Here is a 12,839-nt window from a genome sequence, read left to right as displayed (position 1 = left end):
GAAAAGGTTGTCAAATGAAGGATAACCAGTGAAGGCTGGCCTGTGTGGTCCAATCACACACAGAAGAGCAGATGTACAGTAGCCCAATGTGTGTGGTGTGTCAGAACACATAATTCATTGCAGTTTATTGTGCAATAGGGCTGTTTGATTATAGAAAAAAATCATAGTCACAATTATTTTGGTCAATACTGAAATCACAATTTCAATTTAAACACAATTACTCATTGACTTTGTAAAACACTGCATTTATTGCACTTAAACAACGAATTCCTTGAAATCTAGAATATATAAATTAACATATATAAATTAAACACAAATAATAAATAGATAAAACAGAAAGATAATGCCAGTTATAACGACTAATAATAATAGGAGGAGAAGTTATTTATACCAAATTAATTCTCACATTTTAGTGTCACAATGTACAATGACAGATCCTGTTCATGTATGCAAAAAGCTTGGTATAAAGATAGGGACATGAGTCTAATCAGTTTCCGGGGTTTTCAGGGATGAATCAGGGTCCGGTGTGGCCCTAATTACATCCACGGAGCAAATATTGGTGAGGACATCTCCCTACCATCCCTTGCTAATCATGCCGTGATTGGTAGGGACATAATGGACATTATTTGATATTTCTCAGGAGGTGCAGGTCAGGTTACAGCATAGATTTCCTGCTTGATAATAAATGGTAATTAACACATAATGCACCTGCACAAGCATAAGCGCCGGCAACATCGCTGGTCACATATGTAGAGCCGCAAAGACTCAGCGCTGAAGCATAAATCAGAACATAATGTGATAAAATTATTTTAATAATAATCATTTTTCGTTGATTACACTGTTTTTGTGATGATTTGGAGCCAAAACAGAAAAGTTGAAATCAAAATTCGATTAATTGCACAGCCCTATTGTGTAGCTGCAGGTAGATCCTTTGCCATAGCAAAAACCACCTGCAGGAGCATGTGAGCTTCACACTTAGATCATAGAACACCACATGGTAGAGACCTGGTCTGAAAAACATGGCCAACAGTAGTAGTAAGTTGGCTTTCAAATTCCCTTGATCTCAAGTGATTTAGTCTCTGATATGTGCTGAAAAAAACAAAAAAAACACAGCTGGTCCCACTTTGTAACTTAAAGGTTTGGCATCTGACGCCTCAAGATGCCTTCAGAGGTCTCGTAGAGCTCCGTTCAGTGCAAAGCTCCTTTCAGATTTTGACTGATGATCAACCCAGACATTTAAATTAAGAAATATTACTTTAAAACAAAGCCCCATTTTTTAATGTTATTGCTCACTTAACATTTATTCAACTAGAAATACAAGAAATGGAAGGAATATGGGAACTGCCAGGTGTCAAACTGTAGCTGTTGTGGTTACGTTGCATATACCTGACTGCAGTTAGGGCCATAAGTATTTGGACAATGACACAATTTTTGCCTCCGAGATCAGGCAGACTGACTTGGTCATTGAAGAGTATTCCATTTATTTCCCTTAAAAAACTCTTGAGTTGCTTTTGCAGTATGCTTTGGGTCATTATCCATTTGCACTGTGAAGCTCTAGCCAATCCGTTCTGCATCATTTGGCTAAATCTGAGCAGAAAGTGTAGCCCTGTACACTTACAGAAATCACCCTGCTACATCTATCAGCAATCAAATCATTAATAAACACTACTGACTTGTTTCCATTGGCAGCCATACATGCCCATGACATGACATTTCCTTCAAGATGTTTGACAAATGATGTGCTCTGCTTTGGATCATGAGCAGTTTCTCTCCTTCTCCATACTTTTCCTTCCCACCATTCTGGCACTACTTAACCTTGGTTTTGTCTATCCAAAGGATTTTTTTTCCCCAGGTCTGGGCAAGCTCTTTTAGATGTTTCAACAAGTTCAACAGAACTATACAGCCACTGCAAAGCAGAGAAGCAATTAGTTAGACAAAGAGGTGATTCCCTTCAACCAAGGGCACAACCTTGCCAAGTACCTGAATTGGTTTTAGTCAGTCACCTTAACTGACACACACACACTGAGCTGCTGACCTGAACAACACAACTCTCAGAGTCACAGAAAGACACAGTCAACCATCTGGTTGAGGTGGCAAGTCTCACTGGGCATTACCAATCCTGTAGGCCTCCCACAGAGGTACTTGACTTTCATGAGAAAAATTAAGCTTTAACAGTTTCTCAGTTGTCTGCCTATTTTAAAACACCTGGTTTAAAGTTTAACTGCTTTTTTGTGACATTGCAATAAGTGACAGGTAAAAAGATCATAAGTAGAGATGGGGATCAAATAAGTGAGAGAAGAATAAGTGGACAGAGTAGAAAGGCAGGAGAGTACAAAGTAAGAACAAGGATGGAAAAAGGTTACCAATTAAGCCTCACGTCCAAGTGCCACCAGCGATTGATAAGGCTCCAAGTTTAGGCCACAGATCTTGCACAAAAAAGTTTTCACTCGTGCTTGTGACTGAGAGTGACTGTGACAGGCTATAAAGTTGTTGGGTAATTTCTTGACAAGCTGATCCCTCATTTAGCCTCAGGGTTTGTAGGTGCCCCTGAACAAAGTACTTGGTTCATTTCTCTACTTGCTCCTGACACCTAGGTAGAAATATGATCCAAAGTGAAGTTTAACTTTTAATCTGCTTTTCTCTCTTGCACTATATTGTCACATATACTGAGCCATAATACATACAGCAGATATACAAGAATATCTTAAAACAGCTTTACGTGTGTGGTGAAAAACAATATTTGGATAATAAAATTCAAGAGCGCGTGTTTTGTTTTGCAAAAGGATTGTAAACTCGCAAATGCTAATGCGGTAAGGAGCTTTTCTTTTCGTTCACCTTGAAGATGACATGTAGCACTTGTTTGAAAAAAGTCCCCAGGCAGAAAGTTTTATGCAGCGGGAAATCTGTAAAGCAGAGGTGGGATCAATCAAAGGACCCCCCACTATTTTGCTTCCTAACTCGGAATAATTGGAAGGTGGCGGTGAGATAAATATAAATGTCAGTCTGTGAAATGCACACTTATAGTCTGATTATACAAAGTGAGATTTTCCACAGTGTTTGTGTGAATGTATAGTGAATAGGTGTATCTTCTCTCGTATTGACACTTATTTTACAAATATGACAAAACCTCATGGCATGAAAGCCTAGAAAGCGTTAAATCACCCAAACAGATAACTCTGAGGAAGACCTCAGTTTGTCTTTGCATTTTGTTTGGCCATTCCACACATGCATTAAAAGTATAAGGACACTGATAGCAGGAACTAGAAGCACACATAAAACAGAGCAAACATGAGTTTGATGTGGGTTACAAAGTGGCTTGCGTGGGCAGGCTAAAGCAATGTAAATAAAAGGTCCCACTTAAGATATCAATTAATGATCAGTAGATGTCAGCTGGCTTTGACATCAGCTGTTATCAGTTGCTCCAGCCAGGATTCGGGGGTTGACTCTGAAGCTTTCTATGCTCAATCTGAGCTAATTCTCTGCTCAATTTATCTGAAGTTGTTATCCAGGACTCTAGAAAATTATTAATGAGATTTTAAATTCAACTCCCTAATATTTAAAAAAAATAAAGAAATCAAAATTTAAAAAATTATGTGGTTGCAAACTGGATCCTGTTTAGGGTTGTTTTTAAATCACGGTGCTGCATCAAAAGCTTTAATACAAGCAGCTGTCTTCCATAGAAGTGTGGTCTTTTTAGTTGCAGTAGAAGAAAAGGATGAAGCGGTGAGGGGAGCTGGAGTAGGATTAGCATAATACTATGACTTACTGGGGTTGGGGGGGAACAAGGTGCAGCTTTTGCAATGGATGATCTCCTTGACAACCGGTACGTCCTGGGAGAGAGGTGCAGGTACCATACTGAGGCCGGGCATCATTGGGTTCATGGGGGTAATTCCAGCCATCATGCCAAGGTTAGGGTCGAAATCTGGAGGCAGGAGAGAAATATGAATGAGATCAAACAGTAGTTTCTTCCAAAGGGAAAAAGTAACACCTACACAGAACAACAAACAGACCTGCACCGAAGAGTCCACCTTTGGTCAGCTATCAGCTCAGCTCATACTAAATCTTTTAAGTTGCATTTCACATTATGTGCTTATTCCCTGAGTGATTCGCTGTCAACAACAGTGACACACAAGCAGCCTACACATACTGTAATGGAATACACAGCCATGCATGAATAAATAATCTTGTGAACCACATACATATTTCAGGAAGTTTTTACTGAGTCATTCCTTTCTCTGTCACCCCTGCTGTTTGAATGATGAACTTACAGATAACGCAAGCAGGCCTACATATCAAAGAAACTTTATTTACAATATTGATTCACACTGTGTCTGGGAAACATGGACACACCTACTCTCGTATTGAAGCACAGGCATACACTGCACTTTTATGTGCATACAAGTCCCAGTATGGAACTTTATGAAATGGAAATGATGCTCCCCACCACATCATCCACTGTGTCAACATCACCTGTAGAGAATTTGGAGTTGACAATTATGCCGGAGGGCGAGTAAGACTTTTGCATCTGTGCATGTGCATGCAAGAGCACTGTTCACTAACACAAATCCTTCACAAAAGGTTATATGCAAAATACAGTGCTAAAGTTATGGCTTAAAAAAAAAAAATGACACATGAGTTGAAACAATTTTACAGAAGGTGGCATTTACTGACTGCCAGACACGGTTGGTCATCAGCTGAATCACAAAATACATTATTTAACAAGTCAGATATCTTAAGGCAAACAAATTTCTGTGAAAATGTAACATTTTTATAGTTTTTCCTTTCACTTATTTATAGATATACAGATGTGGTCCTATCAGTCACCACAGTGGGAGGGTTCAGCAGAGCAGACAGGAGGAGTACGGATCCCCACGGTGTTCAATAGCCAGTGAATTAAAAAGAAATTAAATGACATTAGATAACTAAATTGTGTAAAATATATAATGAACCATGAAATTACTGAAGAAAGTATTAAAAATAGACTCATTAATTTTCAGTAACAGATTTTTCAGAACTGTTTGATCATGTCACAGACAAAATGTCAAAATAAGCCTTTTCAAAAGATGACGTTACGGTTATTATTGTTTCAACTGATCATTGTGCTGCTACCAACATCCAATAATGACACAGCAAAACAGTTCATCTCACATTACAACCACCATTTTCCAGGCACCTTTCATCTACTCCTCAAATACTATGGATTATTTTGTCTTGCAAACGATTTGTGATTGATGACTTGTGATTTGCTGTCACGTCATGCTTTTCAAATCAGTCTGTTGTTAATCAAACTAATGTGCAATGTGTGGACCTTGTGTGGATGCTAAACACGTTAATTACTGTGTTCTCCTTCTATGAAAACTACCATGTTTATGTCATGGCAAAGGTATCAGGTATAGGCTTGTTGTAATGCACTTTTCCCCATCATACAGCAGCTTTAAAAGGGTGGTTGGGATATCGCTTCTGCTTCTTCACAAATACCAAAAACTGCCTCCATCATATTTAGACCAGGGCTCGGTGTGAGCTACACCATCTCCTGCAGGTCTCCATGTTTTTCTTGCTGCTGAAGACAGTGCTTTGAAACTCGTTACATTTCTGGGGCAGTAGTTGCAATGCAGAGTTAATTTGGGGACGGTCAGATTCCTCAGATGTTTAACAGGGCTGTGCCATAATATATTGTCCACGATTGTACCAGCACAAAAAAAAGCATTGGGTGATGATAAATGATATGGCAATGCCACGCATTTACATTCTGTACAACACAAACCCAAACATGTCAGAGTGAAAGTAGTGCATCAGCCTCCCATGGCAATTTAGTACTTAAAAAGGGAGCTGCTTCAATAATATGGAACTGTGTCTGCAACAAGAGATCAGACCTCCAACAAAGCACAATATTTAGTAAAATGTCATGTCCTGGGCCGTTGGCCCAGCGTTTTGTGTTAGTTTATTTCCTAGTGTTGTGATATGTCTGCGTCTCTGTCCTGAGTCTGTGCCTGTTCCCCGTGTTTAGTCAGTATGTTCCTTGGTTTGTCACTTCCTGTTTATTTTGACAGTCTGGTTTTCCTGTGCTTTGTGTTCAGCTTTGCTTCCCCTGTGTAATTAGTTTCATTTGCCTCACCTGTTGTTCCCTGCTGTTTCCTCTTGCCCTGATTACCCAGTGTGTACTTAAGCCCTCAGTTTTGTTTTGTTCTCTGTTGCGTCGTTGATGTTTTGTGCCCGCATGTTCCTGTGTTCCCTGTGCCTGCCCTTCGTCTCCCTGTGCCTCCCTTCCAAGGTTTTTGTATTTGTGTTTCCCCGTTGAAATAAATCCCCTTTTTAGTTATGTTTGCTTCTGGAGTCCTTCATGTGAGTCCTTCCTCGTCCGTTTCCTCCCCGGCCATGACAGAACGACGCAACCATTACAAAACCCCCTCCGGCTCCAATTTTTTCGACGGCACTCGTCTAGCGCTGGGGGGCCCCGCGTCTTTGAACAGTCCCCGTCATCGTCACTCACCTGCCTCCCCTTTCGCTGATCCCTCCCTTCCTCGGCAGCCGCGGAGGAGAGGGAGTTCCCGGCAGCAACGGCGGAAGGCACCCCGAGACCCGAGCGGTATAACGCCGCGGACCGCTTCACCACTTCACACCCAATCCTCCGTTTCCGTGAGTAACACTGGCTTCAACGCTACTATGCCTGCGGACAATTATTCCCGTCACCCCCCTGCCTTTCCCCTCCCTGAGGTGGCAAAGCAGACCATTATCCGTTGGGTGGATTCACTGGTTATGGACCTTCTGGCTGACCCATGTGAGCAGGAACAGCAACAGCTCACGGCCCAGCTGCAAGGGCTAGTCGATGATTACCCTTGGTTATTTGGCTCTCTGCATGGGTTAGTGCAGGATTTCTTAACCTCCACCCTTCACCTACAGCAGTCCCCAGTGTCAGCTCATTCTCAGTCCCCAGTGTCAGCGCATTCTCAGTGCCCGGTGTCAGCTGTGGCTCAGTCTCAGTCTCCCCAGTCAGCTGTGCCTCAGGCTGCTTCCACGCAGTCAGCTCCTCTCCCTAGCTCGCAGTCAGTCTCCTCGCAGTCAGTCTCCTCGCAGTCAGTCTCCTCGCAGTCAGTCTCCTCGCAGTCAGTCTCCTCGCAGTCAGTCTCCTCGCAGTCAGTCTCCCCTAGCTCGCAGTTAGCTCTAACGCCCTTAGCTCCTGCTCTCTCTAGCTCGCAGTCTGCTCTTTCTGTCTCCCGGCCTGCTTCCACGCGGCCAGTTTTGACGTACTCAGGCCCCTCTAGCCTTCAGTCGGTTTCCCTAATGTCTGTTCACCCTAGCACTCTGTCAGTTCCTCCAGTGTCAGTTCCTCCAGTGTCAGTTCCTCCAGTGTCAGTTCCTCCTCAGTCGCAGTGTTCCCAGTCAGCTGTAGCTCCAGCTCCTCCTCAGTCGCAGTGTTCCCAGTCAGCTGTAGCTCCAGCTCCTCCTCAGTCGCAGTGTTCCCAGTCAGCTGTAGCTCCAGCTCCTCCTCAGTCGCAGTGTTCCCAGTCAGCTGTAGCTCCAGCTCCTCCTCAGTCGCAGTGTTCCCAGTCAGCTGTAGCTCCAGCTCCTCCTCAGTCGCAGTGTTCCCAGTCAGCTGTAGCTCCAGCTCCTCCTCAGTCGCAGTGTTCCCAGTCAGCTGTAGCTCCAGCTCCCCCTCAGTCGCAGTCTTCCCAGTCAGCTGTAGCTCCAGCTCCCCCTCAGTCGCAGTCCCAGACCCCTCAGTTAGCTCCAGCTCCCTCTGCTCACCCTGCTCCAGCTCCCTTAGCTCCAGCTTCCCCTGCACCCGTACCTGTTCCGCGGGTGGGGGCAGCCAGGTCCAAGCCTTCGCATCGGTCTTCTGCGTTAGCTGCAGCAGCAGGGTCTCAGTCAGCTCCAGTCGCTCTCCCTCGCCTTCAGTCAGCTCTAGCTCCAGTCGCTCTCCCTCGCCTTCAGTCAGCTCTAGCTCCAGTCGCTCTCCCTCGCCTTCAGTCAGCTCTAGCTCCAGTCGCTCTCCCTCGCCTTCAGTCAGCTCTAGCTCCAGTCGCTCTCCCTCGCCTTCAGTCAGCTCTAGCTCCAGTCGCGCTCCCTCGCCTTCAGTCAGCTCTAGCTCCAGTCGCTCTCCCTCGCCTTCGGTCAGCTCTAGCTCCAGTCGCTCTCCCTCGGTCCCCAGTGTCAGCTGTTTTAGTGCCCTCTCAGTCAGCTCCCTCTCAGGCCCCAGTGTCAGCTAGCTCTCACCTCTCTGCTTCCACGCAGCCAGATCTCCCTAGCTCTCGGCCTGCTTCCACGCAGCCAGATCTCCCTAGCTCTCGGCCTGCTTCCACGCAGCCAGATCTCCCTAGCTCTCGGCCTGCTTCCTCGCAGCCAGATCTCCCTAGCTCTCGGCCTGCTTCCACGCAGCCAGATCTCCCTAGCTCTCGGCCTGCTTCCACGCAGCCAGATCTCCCTAGCTCCCGGCCTGCTTCCGCGCAGCCAGATCTCCCTAGCTCCCGGCCTGCTTCCGCGCAGCCAGATCTCCCTAGCTCCCGGCCTGCTTCCGCGCAGCCAGATCTCCCTAGCTCCCGGCCTGCTTCCGCGCAGCCAGATCTCCCTAGCTCCCGGCCTGCTTCCACGCAGCCAGATCTCCCTAGCTCCCGGCCTGCTTCCACGCAGCCAGATCTCCCTAGCTCCCGGCCTGCTTCCACGCAGCCAGTCGTCTCCCGGCCTGCTTCCACGCAGCCAGTCGTCTCCCGGCCTGCTTCCACGCAGCCAGTCGTCTCCCGGCCTGCTTCCACGCAGCCAGTCGTCTCCCGGCCTGCTTCCACGCAGCCAGTCGTCTCCCGGCCTGCTTCCACGCAGCCAGTCGTCTCCCGGCCTGCTTCCACGCAGCCAGTCGTCTCCCGGCCTGCTTCCACGCAGCCAGTCGTCTCCCGGCCTGCTTCCACGCAGCCAGTCGTCTCCCGGCCTGCTTCCACGCAGCCAGTCGTCTCCCGGCCTGCTTCCACGCAGCCATCTTCTGACATACCCAAACTGTCCCCTGAGCAGCCCCTGCTGCCCAGGATGACGCCCACTCAGCCGGCACCATGGCCCTCTACAGTCCGCTCAGCTCCTGCTCCCTCTGTAATTTTGGTTCCCTTAGCTTCCCCAGTGTCAGCTTCCCCGATTCCAGTTCCTTTCCAGTCAGGTACCCTGTCAGTCTCAGCAGCGTCTCTGTCTCAGCCCCAGTCTCTCCCGTCGACTGCTGTAGAGTCCCTGGTCTCTGAGTCAGAGTCCCAGTCAGCTCCCCTGTCGCCATCAGACTCACCTAACCTATGCCCTGCAAAGCAGCCCCAGCCTGCGCATCCAGTGTTCGAGCATCCGGAGGATCCCGCTCAGTCGGAGCCGCCAGGGGGTCCCGCTCGGTCCGAGCGCCCGGAGCCAGGGGGTCCCGCTCAGTCTGAACCGCCAGGGGGTCCCGCTCAGTCCGAGCACTCCGAGCCCGAGGGTCCCGCTCAGTCCGAGCGCTCCGCGCCAGAGGGTCCCGCTCAGTCCGAGCCGATGGGGGTCTCCGCTCAGTCCGAGCCGATGGGGGTCTCCGCTCATTCCGAGCCGATGGGGGTCTCCGCTCAGTCCGAGCGCTCCGCGCCAGAGGGTCCCGCTCAGTCCGAGCCGATGGGGGTCTCCGCTCATTCCGAGCGCTCCGCGCCTGAGGGTCCCGCTCAGTCCGAGCGCTCCACGTCGCCCGAGGGTTCCCCACCAGAGCCCGGGGTCGCCCGTCTCCGCCGCCGCATGCCCCGCGGTCGGCCTCCAGTGTCTGCTCCCCGTCGCCGCCGCCGCATGCCCCGCGGTCGGCCTCCAGTGTCTGCTCCCCGTCGCCGCCGCCGCATGCCCCGCGGTCGGCCTCCAGTGACCCCTCCTCGTCGCCGCCGCCGCTGGGAGCGCGGTCGGCCTCCAGTGACTCCTCCTCGTCGTCGTCGCCGCCGCCGCTGGGAGCGCGGTCGGCCTCCAGTGACTCCTCCTCGTCGCCGCCGCCGCCGCTGGGAGCGCGGTCGGCCTCCAGTGACTCCCCCTCGTCGTCGCCGCCGCCGCTGGGAGCGCGGTCGGCCTCCAGTGACTCCCCCTCGTCGTCGCCGCCGCCGCTGGGAGCGCAGTCGGCCTCCAGTGACTCCCCCTCGTCGTCGCCGCCGCCGCCGCTGGGAGCGCGGTCGGCCTCCAGTGACTCCCCCTCGTCGTCGCCGCCGCCGCTGGGAGCGCGGTCGGCCTCCAGTGATTCCTTCTCGTCCTCGTCCTCGCCGCCGCTGGGAGCGCGGTCGGCCTCCAGTGATTCCTTCTCGTCCTCGTCGCCGCTGGGAGCGCGGTCGGCCTCCCTCGTTGGGATTTTGCTTTGTGGCCCCTTGGCCTCTGCGGCCTCCTGAACTGTGTGTTTTTTGTTTTTGGATTTCCCACTGACTCCCCTGAACTGTGGACTGTTTTTTCCCCTGCTGTTTTTTGTTTTGTCATAGCTCCTGGACTGTTCCTTGTTTCGACCCCCTGTTTTGGACTGTCTCCGGCCTTGTGCCGTCGCCTTTTGTTCTGGTCCTGTGTTTTTGTTTTCTTCCTGTACGGGTTTGATTTGTTTTGTTCACGCCCTGTGATTTCCGTTTTGCTCCCTGTCTTTGTTTTTGTTTCGGGCCCTCCCTCCTGGTCCCCGCCTCCCGCCCTTGTCTGGTTTTGTTTTCTGGTTTTGGCCGTCGGGAGCCGGCCTTTGAGGGGGGGGTACTGTCATGTCCTGGGCCGTTGGCCCAGCGTTTTGTGTTAGTTTATTTCCTAGTGTTGTGATATGTCTGCGTCTCTGTCCTGAGTCTGTGCCTGTTCCCCGTGTTTAGTCAGTATGTTCCTTGGTTTGTCACTTCCTGTTTATTTTGACAGTCTGGTTTTCCTGTGCTTTGTGTTCAGCTTTGCTTCCCCTGTGTAATTAGTTTCATTTGCCTCACCTGTTGTTCCCTGCTGTTTCCTCTTGCCCTGATTACCCAGTGTGTACTTAAGCCCTCAGTTTTGTTTTGTTCTCTGTTGCGTCGTTGATGTTTTGTGCCCGCATGTTCCTGTGTTCCCTGTGCCTGCCCTTCGTCTCCCTGTGCCTCCCTTCCAAGGTTTTTGTATTTGTGTTTCCCCGTTGAAATAAATCCCCTTTTTAGTTATGTTTGCTTCTGGAGTCCTTCATGTGAGTCCTTCCTCGTCCGTTTCCTCCCCGGCCATGACATAAAATATACAAGGAACCTCTTGATGCTAAAGGTGCAAATAAACGCGTTTCACCACTTGAGGCAAAAACACACCGTCGAGCGCAACCAGGATATGAAGGCACATAAGGAGGAGATACAAACAGCTGGTGATGTGCGACCCAAAAGTAAACAAATGACTCAACCGGGAGCAATCCATATGACAAAAAGAACAAACAGTTATGGTGGAAAAGAAGGACCAATTTTTCTCAATCTCAATTTTATTGTATTATGCAGGCTCCTGAAGAGTTATAAGGTTGTTTTTTCAGTTATTGTTTTACTAATGTGTTAAGCAGGTATGTTATACTTTTATCTAAAATTTAATATTATTTAATATTAATATTTCAGTACTCTCATTGTCACCTCTGATGTCCACCTTTCTCCCAGCATACTTAATGTCAACAGACAAATCATTCATCTCACCAGACATCATCACAGCATTAAAACTGACAGCTCACACGTGATATTTTAGGTCTTCCTGAAGTGAAACATGATGTAACTAACTTTTATTGTCATTGTACCTTTTGTGTTACTGCGCTGTCTCGTGCTTACAGTAACTTTGGGTCCATCTCGTGTTTACTGAATCCTGATTTGTAATTAGTCAATTTCACTCTCAGATTCACAAACGCTTCCGGTAAAATTATATCAGAGCACAAATGTACACTTGCACTCACTTGCAAATGTCGCTTCATGACTTCCACCACACACACACACACACACACACACACATCTTAACTAATTCTGAATTAACCAAGTGGATGCTGCTTTGAATAAGCAGTAAAGAAAAGAAAGGAAGGAAAAGGAAAAAAAAAAGTCATAGTAAATTATGGGAAAACACCATTATGAAAATAAATTAAGTCCTGTAATATTATGTTAAATTATGAAAATAAAAAAAAACTTTTTATAATGAGTTGAGTTTTAATAACCTCCTAAATAAATTCACAAATTATTGTTTAATTACATCTATTCATATTTATTCATTTAATACTAAGCACTTTGGGGCTCCATATACAATGAGTCACAGTTTGCAGCAATGCAAATAAATCACTGTGATAGGGCCCGCTATCAGAAAATAACAGCAGCATGTATTATCTAAGATCTGAACACTGCTTATTTTGCTTTTCAATAGCAATAAATCCACTGAAGAAAATAATATTTGCTGTTCTTCAGTCTGTAGCAATAAGTGGAAGTAGATGGCTACAGATACATTTCTCATAAGTGATTCCCTCTAAATCAACTGTAAGCGAGGAAAATAAGTGAATTAAATGACAGCGAAGGAGAATAAAGAAATATGCATATTATCAAAGGCTCAAAATAGGTTCCTTGAGCAGGAGAGGGTGTATTAAATATGTTAGGCTGATAAAAAAAAAATGCCTGAAGGATAAAACTGAAACCGAGGCTAGATTAAAAAAAGAAGAAAAAAACATGATCCCAAAAAGTGAAATGAGCAAAGCTAGCTACATCAAGGGAAAATGGATGGATGTCTACTGATGACCTCAGTTTCTAACCAGGTGTCACAGTGAGAGGAAACAGGTGATAAGAACCCCTGTTGCTAGGCGATTGATGAGTTCTGCATGTTAAAGTAAAGAAAAGGAAGCTGGAGAGCAGGAAGAATGATAAGAGATGGTTGATGGCGGATGCGAGGGTGAA

At 47.5% G+C, this 12,839-nt stretch overlaps 1 pseudogene; it reads right to left on the bottom strand.

Annotated features, from left to right (window-relative positions):
• LOC115787150 (ecto-NOX disulfide-thiol exchanger 2-like) overlaps window positions 1-12,839 on the bottom strand; it is a 196,684-nt pseudogene that overhangs the window by 27,759 nt on the left and 156,086 nt on the right.

The sequence above is a fragment of the Archocentrus centrarchus genome, chromosome 10 (assembly GCF_007364275.1).
Source record: "Archocentrus centrarchus isolate MPI-CPG fArcCen1 chromosome 10, fArcCen1, whole genome shotgun sequence".
Taxonomy (NCBI): domain Eukaryota; kingdom Metazoa; phylum Chordata; class Actinopteri; order Cichliformes; family Cichlidae; genus Archocentrus; species Archocentrus centrarchus.
This window is presented reverse-complemented; position numbering and strand designations above follow the sequence as displayed.